At 38.2% G+C, this 20,303-nt stretch overlaps 1 protein-coding gene across 12 annotated transcripts in view; it reads right to left on the reverse strand.

Annotated features, from left to right (window-relative positions):
- Positions 1 to 20,303, reverse strand: part of PFKFB1 (6-phosphofructo-2-kinase/fructose-2,6-biphosphatase 1) — a 156,191-nt gene that overhangs the window by 126,905 nt on the left and 8,983 nt on the right. The window contains exon 1 of one of the 12 annotated variants that reach the window (XM_073799639.1): positions 11,734 to 12,774. The exons of 10 other annotated variants lie outside the window; for them this stretch is intronic. The gene's annotated coding sequence lies outside the window, so the exon portion shown is untranslated. Of the gene's footprint in view, positions 1 to 11,473; positions 11,703 to 11,733; positions 12,775 to 20,303 lie in introns of those variants that run through there. One more of the 12 variants, XM_073799640.1, reaches the window with a different exon arrangement.

Genomic DNA, 20,303 nt, shown 5'->3' on the forward strand with positions numbered 1-20,303 from the left:
TTCCCCACAAATACATCAGAAATACATCTACATGTGGAACAACTCCTACAGAACACCTACTGAAAGCTGGCAGGAGACCTCAGACCTCCCAAAAGGCAAGAAACTCCCCACGTACCTGGGCAGGGCAAAAGAAAAAACAGAGAGAAAAGAATAGGGACAGGACCTGCACCAGTAGGAGGGAGCTGTGAAGGAGGAAAGGTTTCCACACACTAGGAAGCCACTTCGCAGGCAGAGACTGCAGGTGGCAGAGGGAGGAAGCTTTGGAGCCATGGAGGAGAGTGCAGTAACAGGGGTGCAGAGGGCAAAGTGGAGAGATTCCTGCACAGAGGATCGGTGCCGAACAGCACTCACCAACCCGAGAGGCTTGTCTGCTCACCCACTAGGACGGGTGGGGTCTGGGAGCTGAGACTCCGGCTTCGGTCAGATCCCAGGGAGAGGACTGGGGTTGGCTGCATGAACACAGCCTGAAGGGGGCTAGTGCACCATGGCTAGCCAGAAGGGAGTCCTGGAAAAGGACTGGAACTGCCAAAGAGGCAAGAGACTTTTTCTTGCCTGTTTGTTTCCTGGTGCACGAGAACAGGGGATTAAGAGCACCGCTTAAAGGAGCTCCAGAGATGGGCGCGAGCCGAAGCTACCAGCGCAGACCCCAGAGACGGGCATGAGATGCTAAGGCTGCTGCTGCAGCCACCAAGAAGCCTGTATGCAAGCACAGGTCACTATCCACACCTCCCCTCCCAGGAGCCTGTGCAGCCCGCCACTGCCAGGGTCCCATGATCCAGGAAAAACTTCCCCGGGAGAACACACAATGTGCCTCAGGCTGCTGCAACATCACGCCAGCCTCTAACGCTGCAGGCTAACCCCACACTCCATACCCCTCCAGCCCTCCGGCCTGAGTGAGCCAGAGCCGCCTAATCACCTGCTCCTTTAACCGCATCATGTCTGAGCAAAGAACAGACGCTCTCAGGTGACCTACACGCAGAGGCAGGGCCGAATCCAAGCTGAATCCCAGGAGCTGTGCGAACAAAGAAGACAAAGGGAAATCTCTCCCAGCAGCCTCAGGAGAAGCGGATTAAATCTCCAAAGTCAACTTGATGTACCCTGCATCTGTGGAATACCTGAATAGACAACGAATCATCCCAAATTGAGGAGGTGGACTTTGGGAGCAACTATATATTTTTTTTCCTTTTTTCTGTTTTTCTAAGTGTATAGGTGTATGCTTCTGTGTGTGATTTTGTCTGTATAGCTTTGCTTTTACCATTTGTCCTAGGGTTATGTCTGTCCGTTTTTGTTTGTTTGTTTTTGTTTCGTTTGGTGTTTTTTTTAGTATAGTTTTCAGCACTTGTTATCATTGGTGTATTTGTTTTTGGTTTACTTGTTCTCTTCTTTCTTTCATTCTTTTTTTTAATTCTTAAAAAATTTTAGTAATTATTTTTTGTTTTTTATTTTATTTTATCTTATTTTATTTTACTTTACTTTATCTTCTTCTTTCTTTCTTTCTCCCTTTTATTCTGAGCCATGTGGATGAAAACCTCTTGTTGCTACAGCCAGGGGTCAGGGCTGTGTGTCTCGGGGGGAAAGCCAAGTTCAGGACATTGGTCCAACAGAGACCTCCCAGCTCCATGTAATATCAAATGGCGAAAATCTCCCAGAGATCTCCATCTCGACGCCAAGACCCAGCTCCACTCAACAACCAGCAAGCTACAGTGCTGGATACCCTATGCCAAAAAACTAGCAAGACAGGAACACAACCCCACCCATTAGTAGAGAGGCTGCCTGAAATCATAATAAGATCACAGACACCCCAAAACACACCACCAGACGTGGACCTGCCCACTAGAAAGACAAGATCCAGCCTCATCCACCAGAACACAGGCACTAGTCCCCTCCACCAGGAAGCCTACACAACCCACTGAACCAAATGTAGACACTGGGGGCACCACCAAAAACAACGGGAACTACGAACTTGCAGCCTGTGAAAAGGAGACCCCAAGCACAGAAAGTTAAGCAAAATGAGAAGACAAAGAAACACACAGCAGATGAAGGAGCAAGGTAAACACCCACCAGACCTAACAAATGGAGAGGAAATAGGCAGTCTACCTGAAAAATAATTCAGAATAATGATAGTAAAGATGATCTGAAATCTTGGAAATAGAATAGAGAAAATACAAGAAACGTTGAAAAGGACCTAAAAGAACTAAAGAGCAAACAAACAATGATGAACAACAAAATAAATGAAATTTAACATTCTCTAGAAGGGATCAGTAGCAGAATAACTGAGGCAGAAGAATGGATAAGTGACCTGGAAGATAAAATAGTGGAAATAAATATTGCAGAGCAGAAAAAAGACAAAAGAATGAAAAGAACTGAGGATAATCTCAGAGACTTCTGGGGCAATATTAAATCCACCAACATGCGAATTATAGGGGTCCCAGAAGAAGAAGTGAAAAAGAAAGGGACTGAGAAAATATTTGAAGAGATTACAGTTGAAAACTTCCCTAATATGGGTAAGGAAATAGTTAATCAACTTAAGGAAGCACAGAGAGTCCCATACAGGATAAATCCAAGGACAAACATGCCAAGACACATATTAATTAAACTATCAAAAGTTAAATACAAAGAAAAAATATTAAAAGCAGCAAGGGAAAAACAAAAAATAACATAAAGAGAGTCCCCACAAGGTTAAAAGCTGATCTATCAGCAGAAACTCTGCAAGCCAGAAGGGACTGGAAGGACATATTTAAAGTGATGAAAGGGAAAAACCTACAACCAAGATTACTCTATCCAGCAAGGATCTCATTCATGTTCGACAGAGAAATTAAAACACTTACAGACAAGCAAAAGCTAAGAGAATTCAACACCACAAAAACAGCTTTACAAAATATGCTAAAGGAACTTCTATAGGCAGGAAGCACAAGAGAAGGAAAAGACCTACAATAATAAAACCAAAACAATTAAGAAAATGGTAATAGGAACATACATATCGATAATTACCTTAAATGTAAATGGATTAAGTGCTCCAATCAAAAGACATACGCTGGATGAATGGATACAAAAACAAGACATGTACATATGCTGTCTACAAGAGATCCACTTCAGACCTAGAGACACATACAGACTGAAAGTGAGGGTATGGAAAAAGATATTCCATGCAAATGGAAATCAAAAGAAAGCTGGAGTAGCAATTCTCATATTAGACAAAATAGACTTTAAAACAAAGACTATTACAAGAGACAAAGGATACCACATAATGAACAAGGGATCAATCCAAGAAGAACATATAACAATTTTAAATATTTATGCACCCCAAATAACAGAACCTCAAGACATAAGGCAAATACCAACAGCCATAAAAGGGGAAATTGACAGTAACATAATCATACTAGGGGATTTTAACACCCCGCTTTCACCAATGGACAGATCATTCAAAATGAAAATAAATAAGGAAACATAAGCTTTAAATGATACATTAAACAAGATGGACTTAACTGATATCTATAGGACATTCCATCCAAAAACAACATAATACACTTTCTTCTCAAGTGCTCATGGAACATTCTCCAGGATAGATCATATCTTGGGTCACACGTCAAGCCTTGGTAAATTTAAGAGAATTGAAAGTATATATTCTGAGCACACTGCTATGAGACTAGATATCAATTACAGGAAAAAATCTGTAAAAAATACAAACACATGGAGGCTAAACAATACCTTACTTAATAACCAAGAGATCACTGAAGAAATCAAAGAGGAAATCAAAAAATACCTAGAAACAAATGACAATGAAAACACGATGCAAAAACTATGGGATCCAGCAAAGGCAGTTCTAAGAGGGAATTTTATGGAAATACAATCCTACCTTAAGAAACAAGAAACGTCTCAAATAAACAACCTAACCTTACACTTACAGCAATTAGAGAAAGAAGAACAAAAAGACCCCAAAGTTAGCAGAAGGAAAGAAATCAAAAAGATGTGATCAGAAATAAATGAAAAAGAAATGAAGGAAACGATAGCAAAGATCAATAAACTAAAAGCTTATTCTTTGAGAAGATAAAGTTGACAAACCATTAGCCAGACACATCAAGAAGAAAAGGGAGAAAACTCAAATCAATAGAATTACAGATGAAAGAGGAGAAGTAACAGCTGACACTGCAGAAATACAAAGGATCATGAGAGATTACTACAAGCAACTATATGCTGATAAAATGGACAACCTGGAAGAAATGGACAAATTCTTAGAAATGCACAACCTTCCGAGACTGAACCAGGAAGAAGTAGAAAGTATGACCAGACCAATCACAAGCAATGAAATTGAAACTGTGACTAAAAATCTTCCAACAAAAGCTCAGGACCAGATGGCTTCACAGTCAAATTCTATCAAACGTTTGGAGAAGAGCTAACACCTATCCTTCCGAAACACTTCCAAAGTATAGCAAAGGGAGGAACACTCCCAAACTGATTCTACAAGGCCACCATCACCCTGATACCAAAACCAGACAAAGATCACACAGAAAAGAAAACTACAGACCAACATCACTGATGAACATAGATGCAAAAATCCTCAATGAAATACTGCAAACGGAATCCAACAGCACATTAAAAGGATCATACACCATGATCAACTGGAGTTTATCCCAGGAATGTAAGGATTCTTCAGTAGCCACAAATCAAACAATGTGATACACCATATTAACAAACTGAAGAATTAAAACCATATGATCATCTCAATAGATGCAGAGAAAGCTTTCAACAAAATTCAACACCCATTTATGATAAAAACCCTGCAGAAAGTAGGCATAGAGGGAACTTACCTCAACATAATAAAGGCCATATATGACAACCCCACAGCCAACATCATCCTCAATGGTGAAAAACTGAAAGCATTTCCACTAAGATCAGGAACAAGAAAAGGTTGCCCACTCTCACCACTCTTATTCAACATAGTTTTGGAAGTTTTAGCCACAACAATCAGAGAAGAAACAGAAATAAAAGGAATCCAAATTGGAAAAGAAGAAGTAAAGCTGTCACTGTTTGCAGATGACATGATAATATACATAGAGAATCCTAAAGATGCTACCAGAAAACTACTAGAGCTAATCAAGGAATCTGGTAAAGTACCAGGATACAAGATTAATGCACCCAAATCTCTTGCATTCCTTTACACTAATGATGAAAAATCTGAAAGGGAAATCAAGAAAACACTCCCATTTACCATTGCAACAAAAAGAATAAAATATCTAGGAATAAAACCTACCTAAGGAGACAAAAGACCTGTATGCAGAAAACTATAAGATACTGATGAAAGAAATTAAAGATGATACATAAATGGTGAGATATACCATGTTCTTTGATTGGAAGAATCAACATTGTGAAAATGACTCTACTACCCAAAGCAATCTATAGATTCAATGCAATCCCTATCAAACTACCACTGGCATTTTTCACAGAACTAGAACAAAAAATTTCACAATTTGTATGGAAACACAAAAGACCCCGAATAGCCAAAGCAATCTTCAGAAAGAAAAACGGAGCTGGAGGATTCAGGTTCCTGGACTTCAGACTATACTACAAAGCTATAGTAATCAAGAGAGTATGGTACTGGCACAAAAACAGAAATATTCATTAATGGAACAGTTTAGAAAGCCCAGAGGTAAACCCACACACATATTGTCACCTTATCTCTGATAAAGGAGGCAAAAATATACAATGGAGAAAAGACAGCCTCTTCAATATGTGGTGCTGGGAAAACTGGACAGCTACATTTAAAAGAATGAAATTAGAACACTCCCTAACACCATACACAAAAATAAACTCAAAATGGATTAAAGACCTACATGTAAGGCCAGACATTCTCACACTCTAAAGGAAAACATAGGCAGAACACTCTATGACAAAAATCACAGCAAGATCCTTTTTGACCGACCTCCTAGAGAAATGGAATTAAAAACAAAAAATGACTGGGACCAAATGAAACTTCAATGCTTTTGCACAGCATAGGAAACCATAAACAAGACAAAAAGACAACCCTCAGAATGGGAGAAAATATTTGCAATGAAGCAACTAACAAAGGATTAATCTCCAAAATTTACAAGCAGCTCATGCAGCTCAATATCAAAAAACAAACAGGGCTTCCCTGGTGGTGCAGTGGTTGAGAGTCTCCCTGCCAATGCAAGGACATGGGTTCGTGCCCCAGTCTGGGAAGATCCCACATGCCGCGGAGCAGGTTGGCCCGTGAGCCATGGCCACGGAGCCTGCATATCTGGAGCCTGTGCTCTGCAACAGGAGAGGCCACAACAGTGAGAGGCCCACATACCACAAAAACAAACAAACAAACAAACAAACAAAACAAACAAAAAAACAACCCAATCCAAAAATGGGCAGAAGACCTAAGTAGATAGTTCTCCAAAGAAGATATACAGATTGCCAACAAACACATGAAAGAATGCTCAACATCATTAATCATTAGAGAAATGCAAATCAAAACTACAATGAGATATCATCTCACACCGGTCAGAATGGCCATCATCAAAAAATCTAGAAACAATAAGTGCTAGAGAGGGTGTGGAGAAAAGGGAACCCTCATACACTGTTGGTGGGAATGTAAATTGATACAGCCACTATGGAGAACAGTATGGAGGTTACTTAAAAAACTAAAAATAGAACTACCATACAAACCAGCAATCTCATTACTGGGCATATACCCTGAAAAAAACATAATTCAAAAGAGTCATGTACCACAATGTTCATTGAAACTCTGTTTTCAATAACCAGGACATGGAAGCAACCCAAGTGTCCATCAACAGATGAATGAATAAAGAAGATGTGGCACATATATACAATGGAATATTACTCAGCCATAAAAAGGAATGAAATTGAGTTATTTGTGGTGAGGTTGATGGGCCTAGAGTCTGTCATACAGAGTCAAGTAAGTCTGAAAGAGAAAAACAAATATCGTATGCTAACACATATATATGGAATCTAAAAAAAAAAAATGGTCATGAAGAACCTAGGGGCAAGATGGGAATAAAGACGCAGACCTACTAGAAAATGGACTTGAGGACACAGGGGGGAGGAAGGATACGTTGAGCCAAAGTGAGAGAGTGGTAGTTTGTATGTGAACATATATACATTTCCAAATGTAAAATAGATAGCTAGTGGGAAGCAGTCACATAGTCAGGGAGATCAGCTTGGTATTTTGTGACTAGCTGAAGGGTGGGATAGGGAGGGTGGGAAGGAGGGAGACACAAGAGGGAAGAGATATAGGGATATATGTATATGTATAGCTGATTCACTTATTTATAAAGCAGAAACTAACGCACCATTGTAAAGTAATTATACTCCAATAAAAACGTTAAAATAAATTCAGGAATGAAAGAGGGATATTACTACTGACTTTATGGAAATAAAAATAATTATAATGGAGTTCTATGAGCAACTGTATGCCAACACAATAGCTGACTTAGACGAAATGGACAAATTATTAAAGCAATACAAACTCCCAAAACTGACTCAAGAAGACATCTAATTGATCTATAACAAGTAAAGAGATTGAATAAGTAACCAAAATAACTTGCCACAAGGAAAAGTCCAGGATTCGATGGTTTTACTGGAGAATTCTACCAAACATTTAAAGAATTAACATCAATTCTTCAAAAGCTGTTTCATAAAATAGGAGGGAATATTTCCTAACTCATTTCTTGAGTATTTCTGTGATACCAAAGGTAAACAAAGATATCAGAGAGAAATAAAATTATAGCCCAATATTTTATGAATATAGATGCAAAAATCTTCAGCAAGATATTAGCAAATTGAATCCAGAAAAATATAAAAGATTATACACTGTCACCAAGTTAGCTTTATTGTAGGAATGCAGTGTTAATTAGACCTCTGAAAATCAAGTAGTGTAATACACCACATCACTAGAATAAAGGACCAAAACCACATGATCATCTCAGTGCACATAGAAAAGGCAATTGAAAAATTAAACACTCCTTCATAATAAAACCACACAACAAACTAAGAATACAAGAGAATTTCCTCAGTCAGATAACGGACATCTATGAAAAACTCATGGCTAATATTGCACTTACTGGTGAAAGATTGTATGTTAATCCACTAAAATCAGAAACAAAAGAAGGATGTCTATTATCACTTCATCTTTTCAACATTGTACTAGAGGTTCTAGTGAGGGTAATTAGGCAAAAAGAAATAAAAGGCCTCCAGATTGTGGAGGGAGACACAAGACGGAGGAGATATGGGGATATTTGTATATGTAAAGATGTTAAATAAATAAAATTAAAAAGAAAAAAAGAAAAGAAATTAAACTATCTTTCTTTGCAGATGACATGATCTTACATGTAGAAAATTCCAAGAAATCCACTAAAAATCTACTAGTACTAATAAATGAGTTCAGCAATGTTGCAAGATACATGATCAATATATAAAAAATTATATTTCCATAAAGAAGCAAGAACAAGCAAAATGAAATTAATAAAAACAATTCAATTTACAATAGCATCAAAAATACTTAGGAATACTTAAAAGCAATGCAAAACTTATACTCTGAAAACTTACACTGTTGAAATTAAAGAGGACCTAAATAAATGGAACAACAACTCATGTTCATGGACCTAAGACTTAATAATGTTAAGGTGTCAGTATTCTCTAATTGGTCTACAGATTCAACACAGCCCTATCAAAATCTCAGCTGACTTCTTTGCAGAAATTGAAAAGTTGATCCTAAAGTTCACATGGAAATTCAAGGGACCTAGAAGAGCCAAAATCATCCTGAAAAAGAAGAACAAAGTTGGAGGACTCACATTTCCCAATTTCAAAACTTAATTTAAAAAAACTATAGTAATAAAGACAGTGTTGTACTGGCATAAGGATATATATATATATCCTTATATATATCTATAAAGCTTATATATATATAAACCATTGAAACAGGACTGAAAACTCAGACATAAACTCTGTAACTTATGGTCAACTGATTTTCATCAAGGCTGCCAAAACAAGTCAGTGGTAGAAAGAAGTCGTTTCAACAAATGGTGCTGGAACAACTGAATATCCACATGCAGAGAATGCAGTTGGACTCCTACCTCACATCATATGCAAAAATTAACTCAAAATGAGTCAAAGACCTAAATGTAAGAGCTAAAACTATAAAAGTCTTAGAAGAAGAAAACCTAGGCATAAATTTTTGTGACCTTGGATTAGACAATGGCTTCAGGGACATGACACCTAACACAAACAACAATAGAAAAAATAAGTAAATTGGACTTCATTAAAATTAAGAACTTTTGTGCTTCAAAAGATACTCTCAAGAAAGTGAAAAGATAGCTCACAGAATGGGAATAAATATCTGCAAACCATATATTTGACAAGAGTCTAGTTCCCAGAATACAAAAAGGAAAAATCAACCCAAATAAAAAGACAAATAACCCAGTTTAAAAACGAGCAAAGAATCTGAATAGACTTTTCTCCAAAGAAGATATACAAATGGCCAATAAGTACATGAAAAGATGCTCAACATCATTAGGCATTAATAAAATGCAAATGGGACTCACAGTGATATATCATTTCATACACACTTAGGATGGCTATAATTTTAAAAATGTTAGTGAGGATATAGAGAAATTAGAATGCTCATATGTTGCTTTTGGGAATGTAAAATGTGAAGCCACTTTGAAAACCAGTTTAGCAGTTCCTCAAAACATTATAGATAGAATTACCAGAGGACTCAGCATTTCCACTCCTAGGTATATATTCAAGAGAAATGAAAACATATGTGCACAAAAAAACTTGTGAAAGAATGTTCATGACAGCATTACTCATAATAGCCAAAACAGAAACAAACCAAATTTCCATCAATTCATGAATGGGTAAGCAAAATGTGGTGTATCTATATAATGCAATATTATTCAGCTATATAAAGGAATGAAGTATCTACACATGCTACAACATAGGTTAACTTTGAAAATGTTATGCCCAATGGAAGAAGCCAGATACAAAATGCCACATATTGTATGATTCCATGAATGTGAAATGTCCAGAATAGGCAAAACTATGGAAACAATAAGTAGATTTTAGTGGCTGCCAGTGACTGAGGGGAGAGGGGAATCTGGAACGACACTAAAGGGTATGGGGTTTCTTTGGGGGGTGATGAAATGTTCTGGAATTAGTAATGATGGTATACAACCATGCAAATATACTAAAAACCAATAAGTTGTACACTTTAAAATGGTGAGTTTTATGGTATGTGAATTACATCTCTATCAAAAACATTTTTCTTATACCAATCAGAATGGCCATCATTAAAAAGTCTACACATAATAAATGCTGGAGAGGATATGGAGAAAAAGGAAACCTCCTATACTGTTGGTGGGAATGTAAATTGGTGCAACTACTGTGGAGAACAGTATGGAGGTTCTTTACAAAGTTAAAAATAGAGTTACCATATCATCCTGTAATCCCACTCTTGGGCATATATCCAGAGAAAAATCTAATTTGAAAATATACATGCATTCCAATGTTCATAGCAACACTATTTACAATAGCCAAGACATGGAAGCAACCTAAATGTCCATCAGCAGATGAATGAATAAAGAAGATGTGGTACATATATACAATCGAATATTACTCTGCCATAGAAAAGAATGAAATAATGCCATTTGCAGCAACATGGATAAACTTAGAGATTATCATGTTAAGTGAAGTAAGTCAGACAGAGAAAGACAAATATCATATGATATCACTTATAAGTGGAATCTTAAAAATGATACAAATGAATTATTTACAAAACAGAAATAGACGCACAAACATAGAAAACAAACATGGTTACCAAAGGGGATAGCAGGGGTGAGGGGGAGAGATAAATTAGGAGTTTGGGATTAACATATACAAACATATATAAAACAGATAAACAACAAGGGCCTACTGTATAGCACAGGGAACTATATTCAATATCTTGTAATAACCTATAATGGAAAAGAATCTGAAAAAGAATACATACGCTGAATCACTTTGCTGTACAGTTGAAACTAAAACTAACACAACATTGTAAATTAACTTACTTCAATAAAAATGGTTAAAACCATTTTTAAAAAGTGTAAGAAAGATATACCAGGCAAATATAAAGCTAAATAAAGCAAATATATATACATATATATTAATATCAGGAAAAAAATTGTAGGACAAAATGATACTAGATTACCAGAAATAATTTCCTTACACATTGATAAATATTCAATATACCAGAAATATATAGCAATTCTAAATTTGGAACTATTTACAAAGCTTCAAAATTGACATAGGTCAGGGGAAGATGGCGGAAGAGTAAGACGCAGAGATCACCTTCCTCCCAACAGATACACCAGAAATAAATCTACACGTAGAACAACTCCTAGAGAACACCTACTGCATAGTGACAGAAGACCTCAGACCTCCCAAAAGGCAAAAAAAACTCCCCACGTACCTGGGTAGGGCAAAAGAAAAAACAGAGACAAAAGAATAGGGACGGGACCGGCACCAGTGGGAGGGAGCTGTGAAGGAGGAAAGGTTTCCACACACTAGGAAGCCCCTTCGCGGGCAGAGACTGCGGGTGGTGGAGGGGGGAGCTTCGAGGCCGCGGAGAAGAGCACAGCAACAGGGGTGCGGAGGGCAAAGCGGAGAGATTCCCGCACAGAGGATCAGTGCCGACCGGCACTCACCAGCCCGAGAGGCTTGTCTGCTTACCAGCCGGGGTGGGCAGGGCTGCGAGCTGAGGCTCGGACTTTGGTCGGAGCGCAGGGAAAGGACTGGGGTTGGCTGCGTGAACACAGCCTGAAGGGGTTAGTGCACCACGGGTAGCCGGGAGGGAGTCTGGGAAAAGGTCTGGAGCTGCCGAAGAGACAAGAGACTTTTTCTTCCCTCTTTGTTTCCTGGTGCGTGAGGAGAGGGGATTAAAAGCGCTGCTTAAAGGAACTCCAGAGATGGGCGCGACCCACGGCTAAAAGCGCGGACCCCAGAGACGGGCGGGAGACGCTAAGGCTGATGCTGCCGCCACCAAGGGGCCTGTGTGCGAGCACAGGTCACTATCCACACCCCTCTTCCGGGGAGCCTGTGCAGCCTGCCACTGCCAGGTTCCTGGGATCCAGGGACAACTTCCCCGGGAGAACGCACAGCGGGCCTCAGGCTGGTGCAACGTCATGCCCGCCTCTGCCGCCGCAGGCTTGCCCTGCACACCGCGCCCCTCCCTCCCCCTAGCCTGAGTGAGCCAGAGCCCCTGAATCAGCAGCTCCTTTAACCCCGTCCTGTCTGAGCAAAAAACAGACGCCCTCCAGCGACCTAAACGCAGAGGCAGGGCCAAATCCAAAGCTGAGCCCCTGGGAGCTGTGAGAACAAAGAAGAGAAAGGGAAATCTCTCCCAGCAGCCTCAGAAGCAGCGGATTAAAGCTCCACAATCAACTTGATGTACCCTGCAACTGTGGAATACCTGAATAGACAACGAATCATCCCAAATTGAGGAGGTGGACTTTGAGAGCAAGATCTATGATTTTTTCCCCTTTTACTCTTTTTGTGAGTGTGTGTGCTTCTGTGTGAGATTTTGTCTGTATAGCTTTGCTTCCACCATTTGCCCTAGGGTTCTATCTGTCCGTTTTTTTAAAAATGTTTTTTCTTAATAATTAATTTTAATAACTTTATTTTACTTTATTTTCTTTCTTTCTTTCTTTCTTTCTTTCTTTCTTTCTTTCTTTCTTTCTTTCTTTCTTTCTTTCTTTCTTCCTTCCTTTCCTTCCTTCCTTCCTTCCTTCCTTTCCTCCTGTAGACAACGAAACATCCCAAATTGAGGTGGTGGACTTTGAGAGCAAGATTTATGATTTTTTCCCCTTTTCCTCTTTTTGTGAGTCTGTATGTGTATACTTCTGTGTGAGATTTTGTCTGTATAGCTTTGCTTCCACCATTTGTCCTAAGGTTCTATCCGTCCTTTTTTTAAAATTTTTTTCTTAATAATTATTTTTAAATTTAATAACTTTATTAAATTTACTTTATTTTATTTTACTTTATCTTCTTTCTTTCTTTCTTTTTTCCTTCCTTCCCTACTTCCTTCCCTCCTTCCTTCCTCCTACTGTCCCTCCCTCCCTCCCTCCCTCCTTTCTTTCTTTCTTTCCTTCTTTCCTTCTCTCCTTCTTTTCTTCTTTCTTTCTTTCTTTCTTCTTTCCTTCCTTCCTACCTTCCTTCCTTTCTTTCTTTCTTTCTTTCTTTCTTTCTTTCTTTCTTTCTTTCTTTCTTTCTTTCTTCCTACTTCTACTAATTCTTTCTCTCTACTTTTTCTCCCTTTTATTCTGAGCCTTGTGGATGAAAGGCTCTTGGTACTGCAGCCAGGGGTCAGTGTTGTGCCTCTGAGGTGGGAGAGCCAACTTCAGAACACTGGTCCACAAAACACATCCCAGCTCCACATAATATCAAACGGCAAAAATCTCCCAGAGATCTCCATCTCAACGCCAGCACCCAACTTCACTCAACGACCAGCAAGCTACAGTGCTGGACAGTCTATGACAAACAACTAGAAAGACAGGAACACACCCCACCCAGTACCAGAGAGGTTGCCTAAAATCATAATAAGTCCACAGACACCCCAAAACATACCACCAGACGTGGACCTGCCCACCAGAGAGACAAGAAACAGCCTCATCCACCAGAACACAGGGACTAGTCTCCTCCACCAGGAAGCCTACACAAAACACTGAACCAACCTTAGCCACTGGGGACAGGCATCAAAAACAATGGAAACTACGAACCTGCAGCCTGCAAAAAGGAGACCCCAAACACAGTAAGATAAGCAAAATGAGAAGACAAAAAACACACAGCAGATGAAGGAGCAATATAAAAACGCACCAGACCTAACAAATGAAGAGGAAATAGGCAGTTTACCTGAAAAGGAATTCAGAATAATGATAGTAAAGATGATCCAAAATCTTGGAAATAGAATAGACAAAATGCAAGAAACATTTAACAAGTACCTAGAAGAACTAAAGATGAAACAAACAATGATGAACAACACAATAAATGAAATGAAAAATACTCTAGATGGGATCAATAGCAGAATAACTGAGGCAGAAGAATGGATAAGTGACCTGGAAGATAAAATAGTGGAAATAGCTACTGCAGAGCAGAATAAAGAAAAAAGAATGAAAAGAACTGAGGACAGTCTCAGAGACCTCTGGGACAACACTAAACGCACCAACATTCGAATTATAGGGGTTCCAGAAGAAGAAGAGAAAAAGAAAGGGACTGAGGAAATATTTGGAGAGATTATAGTTGAAAACTTCCCTAATATGGGAAAGGAAATAGTTAACCAAGTCCAGGAAGCACAGAGAGTCCCATACAGGATATATCCAAGGAGAAATACGCCAAGACACGTATTAATCAAACTGTCAAAAATTAAATACAAAGAAAGCATATTAAAAGCAGCAAGGGAAAAACAACAAATAACACACAAGGGAATCCCCATAAGGTTAACAGCTGATCGCTCAGCAGAAACTCTGCAAGACAGAAGGGAGTGGCAAGACATACTGAAAGTGATGAAGGAGAAAAACCTGCAACTAAGATTACTCTACCCAGCAAGGATCTCATTCAGATTTGGTGGAGAAATTAAAACGTTTACAGACAAGCAAAACATGGGAGAGTTCAGCACCACTAAACCAGCTTTACAACAAATGCTAAAGGAACTTCTCCAGGCAAGGAACACAAGAGACGGAAAAGACCTACAATAATGAACCGAAAACAATTTAGGAAATGAGAATAGGAACATACATATCGATAATTACCTTAAATGTAAATGCACTAAATGCTCCCACCAAAAGACATAGATTGGCTGAATGGATACAAAAACAAGACCCATATATATGCTGTCTACAAGAGACCCACTGCAGACCTAGAGACACATACAGACTGAAAGTAAGGGGATGGAAAAAGATATTCCATGCAAATGGAAACCAAAAGAAAGCTGGAGTAGCAATTCTCATATCAGACACAATACTTTAAAATAAAGACTATTAGAAGAGACAAAGAAGGACACTACATAATGATCAAGGGATCGATCCAAGAACAAGATATAACAACTGTAAATATGTATGCACCCAACATAGGAGCACCTCAATACATAAGGCAAATACTAACAGCCATAAAAGGGGCAATTGACAGTAACACATTCATAGTAGGGGACTTTAACACCCCACTTTCACCCATGGACAGATCATGCAAAATGAAAATAAATAAGGAAACACAAGCTTTAAATGATACCTTAAACAAGATGGACTTAATTGATATTTATAGGACATTCCATCCAAAAACAACAGAATACACATTTTTCTCAAATGCTCATGGAACATTCTCCAGGATAGATCATATCTTGGGTCACAAATCAAGCCTTGGTAAATTTAAGAAAATTGAAATTGTATCAAGTATCTTTTACGACCACAACGCTATGAGACTAGATATCAATTACAGGAAAAGATCTGTAAAAAATACAAACACATGGAAGCTAAACAATACACCACTTAATAACGAAGTGATCACTGAAGAAATCAAAGAGGAAATCAAAAAATACCTAGAAACAAAGGACAATGGAGACACGATGACTCAAAACCTATGGGATTCATCAAAAGCAGTTCTAAGAGGGCTTCCCTGGTGGCGCAGTGGTTGAGAGTCCGCCTGCCGATGCAGGGGAATATGGGTTCGTGCCCTGGTCTGGGAAGATCTCACATGCCGCGGAGCAGCTAGACCCGCGAGCCATGGCCACTGAGCTTGCGTGTCCAGAGCCTGTGCTGTGCAACAGGAGAGGCCACAGCAGTGAGAGGCCTGCATACTGCAAAAAAAAAAAAAAAAAAAAAAAAAAGCAGTTCTAGGAGGGAAGTTTATAGCAATACAAGCCTACCTTAAGAAATAGGAAACATCTCGAATAAACAACCTAACCTTGCACCTAAAGCAATTAGAGAAAGAAGAACAAAAAAACCCCAAAGTCAGCAGAAGGAAAGAATTCATAAAAATCATATCAGAAATAAATGAAAAAGAAATGAAGGAAACAATAGCAAAGATCAATAAAACTAAAAGCTGGTTCTTTGAGAAGATAAACAAAAGAGATAAACCATTAGCCAGACACATCAAGAAAAAAAGGAAGAAGACTCAAATCAATAGAATTATAAATTAAAAAGGAGAAGTAACAACTGACACTACAGAAATACAAAAGATCATGAGAGATTACTACAAGCAACTATATGCCAATAAAATGGACTACCTGGAAGAAATGGACAAATTCTTAGAAATGCACAACCTGCCAATACTGAATCAGGAAGAAATAGAAAATAGGAACAGACCAATCACAAGCACTGAAATTGAAACTGTGATTAAAAATCTTCCAACCAACAAATGCCCAGGACCAGATGGCTTCACAGGTGAATTCTATCAAACATTTAGAGAAGAGCTAACACCTATCCTTCTCAAACTATTCCAAAATATAGCAGAGGGAGGAACACTCCCAAATTCCTTCTGCAAGGCCACCATCACCTTGATACCAAAACCAGACAAAGACGTCGCAAAGAAAGAAAACTACAGGCCAATATCACTGATGAACATAGATGCAAAAATCCTCAACAAAATACTAGCAAACAGAATCCAACAGCACATTAAAAGGATCATACACCATGATCAACTGGGGTTTATTCCAGGAATGCAAGGATTCTTCAATATACGCAAATCAATCAATGTGATAAACCATATTAACAAATTGAAGGAGAAAAACCATATGATCATCTCAATAGATACAGGGAAAGCTTTTGACAAAATTCAACACCCATTTATGATAAAAACCCTTCAGAAAGTAGGCATAGAGGGAACTTTCCTCAACATAATAAAGGCCATATATGACAAACCCACAGCCAACATCATCCTCAAAGGTGAAAAAATGAAAGCATTTCCACTAAGATCAGGAACAAGACAAGGTTGCCCACTCTCACCACTCTTATTCAATATAGTTTTGGAAGTTTTAGCTGCAGCAATCAGAGAAGAAAAGGAAATAAAAGGAATCCAAATCGGAAAAGAAGAAGTAAAGCTGTCACTGTTTGCAGATGACATGATACTATATATAGAGAATCCTAAAGATGCTACCAGAAAACTACTAGAGCTAATCAATGAATTTGGTAAAATAGCAGGATACAAAATGAATGCACAGAAATCTCTGGCATTCCTATACACTAAGGATGAAAAATCTGAAAGGGAAATCAAGAAAACACTCCCATTTACCATTGCAACAAAAAGAATAAAATATCTAGGAATAAACCTACCTAAGGAGACAAAAGACCTGTATGCAGAAAATTATAAGACACTGGTGAAAGAAATTAAAGATGATACAAATAGATGGAGAGATATACCATGTTCTTGGATTGGAAGAATCAACCTTCTGAAAATGACTCTACTACCCAAAGCAATCTATAGATTCAATGCAATCCCTATCAAACTACCACTGGCATTTTTCACAGAACTAGAACAAAAAATTTCACAATTTGTATGGAAACACAAAAGACCCCGAATAGCCAAAGCAATCTTGAGAACGAAAAACAGAGCTGGAGGAATCAGGCTCCCTGACTTCAGACTATACTACAAAGCTACAGTAATCAAGACAGTATGGTACTGGCACAAAAACAGAAAGATAGATCAGTGGAACAGGATAGAAAGCCCAGAGAAAAACCCACGCACATATGATCACCTTTTCTTTGATAAAGGAGGAAGGAATGTACAGTGGAGAAAGGACAGCCTCTTCAATAAGTGGTGCTGGGTAAACTGGACAGGTACATGTAAAAGTATGAGATTAGATCACTCCCTAACACCATACACAAAAATAAGTTCAAAATGGATTAAAGACCTAAATGTAAGACCAGAAACTATCAAACTCTTAGAGGAAAACATAGACAGAACACTCTATGACATACATCACAGCAAGATCCTTTTTGACCCACCTCCTAGAGAAATGGAAATAAAAACAAAAATAAACAAATGGGACCTAATGAAACTTCAAAGCTTTTGCACAGCAAAGGAAACCATAAACAAGATCAAAAGACAACTCTCAGAATGGGAGAAAATATTTGCTTATGAAGCAACTGACAAAGGATTAATTTCCAAAATTTACAAGCAGTTCATGCAGCTCAATAACAAAAAAAATACAACCCAGTCCAAAAATGGGCAGAAGACCTAAATAGACATTTCTCCAAAGAAGATATACAGACTGCCAACAAACACATGAAAGAATGCTCAACATCATTAATCATTAGAGAAATGAAAATCAAAACTACAATGAGATATCATCTCACACCAGTCAGAATGGCCATCATCAAAAAATCTAGAAACAATAAATGCTGGAGAGGGTGTGGAGAAAAGGGAATACTCTAGCACTGCTGGTGGGAATGTGAATTGGTACAGCCACTATGGAGAACAGTATGGAGGTTCCTTAAAAAACTACAAATAGAACTACCATATGACCCAGCAATCCCACTATTGGACATATACCCTGAGAAAACCATAATTCAAAAAGAGTCATGTACCAAAATGTTCATTTCAGCTCTATTTATAATAGCTTGGAGATGGAAACAACCTAAGTGCCCATCAGCGGATGAATGGATAAAGAAGATGTGACACATATATACAATGGAATATTACTCAGCCATACAAAGAAACAAAATTGAGCTATTTGTAATGAGGTGGATAGACCTAGAGTCTGTCATACAGAGTGAAGTAAGTCAGAAAGAAAAAGACAAATACCGTATGCTAACACATATATATGGAGTTTAAGAAAAAAAAATGTCATGAAGAACCTAGGGGTAAGACAGGGATAAAGACACAGACCTACTGGAGAACGGATTTGAGGATATGGGGAGGGGGAAGGGTGAGCTGTGACAGGGCGAGAGAGAGGCATGGACATTTATACACTAACAAACTTAAGGTAGATAGCTAGTGGGAAGCATGGTGCTTTGTGACCGCCTGGAGGGGTGGGATAGGGAGGGTGGGAGGGAGGGAGATGCAAGAGTGGAGAGATATGGGAACATATTTATATGTATAACTGATTCACTTGTTATAAAGCAGAAACTAACACACCATTGTAAAGCAATTATACCCCAATAAAGATTTTTTTAAAAATTGACATAGTTACAAGGAGACATTAACAAATTTTCCATATCAACAAGCAGACAACATTCTGGAAGAATATAGAGCATTTGAGCCAGATTAACAAAGATGACTTAATTGAAGTATATAGTACTCTGAACCCAGTTGTAAAATGTGCATTTTTTTCAAGTTCTCATGGAATTTTTACCAAAAATTATCACACGTTTGTCCATAAAGCAAATCTCGATAGATTTCAAACAATTGAAATCTTACAAAGTTTGTTCTCTAAGGAGAATGGAATTAAATTGGAAATGGCAAGGGCACTGATCTGTCAAAACAGAAGCTGGCCCAAGGGCTTGGCACCAATTGGTAGAGGCCTCCTTCTGTGTTAGGCATTAACCCTTTAGTTGCTGGATGATAATCTGTAGGTCTTAGCAGTCCTGGGAAAGGGACTGAGGTGGCCAGGGCTACTGGGTAAGTGATGGAGAAACTAAGAAAGCCTGGAGCAGTGCGTATTTACCAAATGGTCTGGAAATAGTTTTAAAATTCATATGTCCATACAATTGTGCATCTGTGGAATATCAGCCCTGTTTAGTAGGCCAATTATACAGTCAGATGCTTATATTCAAAAGGAAGAAAGTCTGAAAATTAATAAGCTGTGCATCCAACTCGAGAAATTAAAAAAAGAACAACAGAATAAATCCAAGTAAAGTGAAAAGAAAAGAATAATGATAAGGAAAATAGCTAAATAAAAAGTAAAGGACATCACAGAAAGAATCAGAAAGCCAAAAGTTGACTATTTTAAAAAACTTATAAAAGTGACAAACTTTTGGCAAGATTGATCAAGAGGAAGAAAGAGAAGGTACAAATAAACAAGGTTAAGAGGATATAAATGCAACAGAGATTTTTAAAAATATGGAGATAAGAAGTTTATGCAAATAAATTTGAAAAATGACATGAAATAGAAAAATTCCTAGAAAACCGTAATTTAACAACACTGACAAGAAGAAATAGCAAACTGGAATGATTCTATAGCTATTTAAAAGGCTGTATCCATTAAAATTTTTCTTACAAAGAAGACACCAAGCCCGGATATTTTTACCTGGAAGTTGTGCTAAATATTTAAAGAACGAATAGTTCCTTGGACAAACTCTGTGAGAAAATAGAAT

Source organism: Tursiops truncatus, chromosome X, assembly GCF_011762595.2.
Source record: "Tursiops truncatus isolate mTurTru1 chromosome X, mTurTru1.mat.Y, whole genome shotgun sequence".
Classification (NCBI taxonomy): Eukaryota; Metazoa; Chordata; class Mammalia; order Artiodactyla; family Delphinidae; genus Tursiops; species Tursiops truncatus.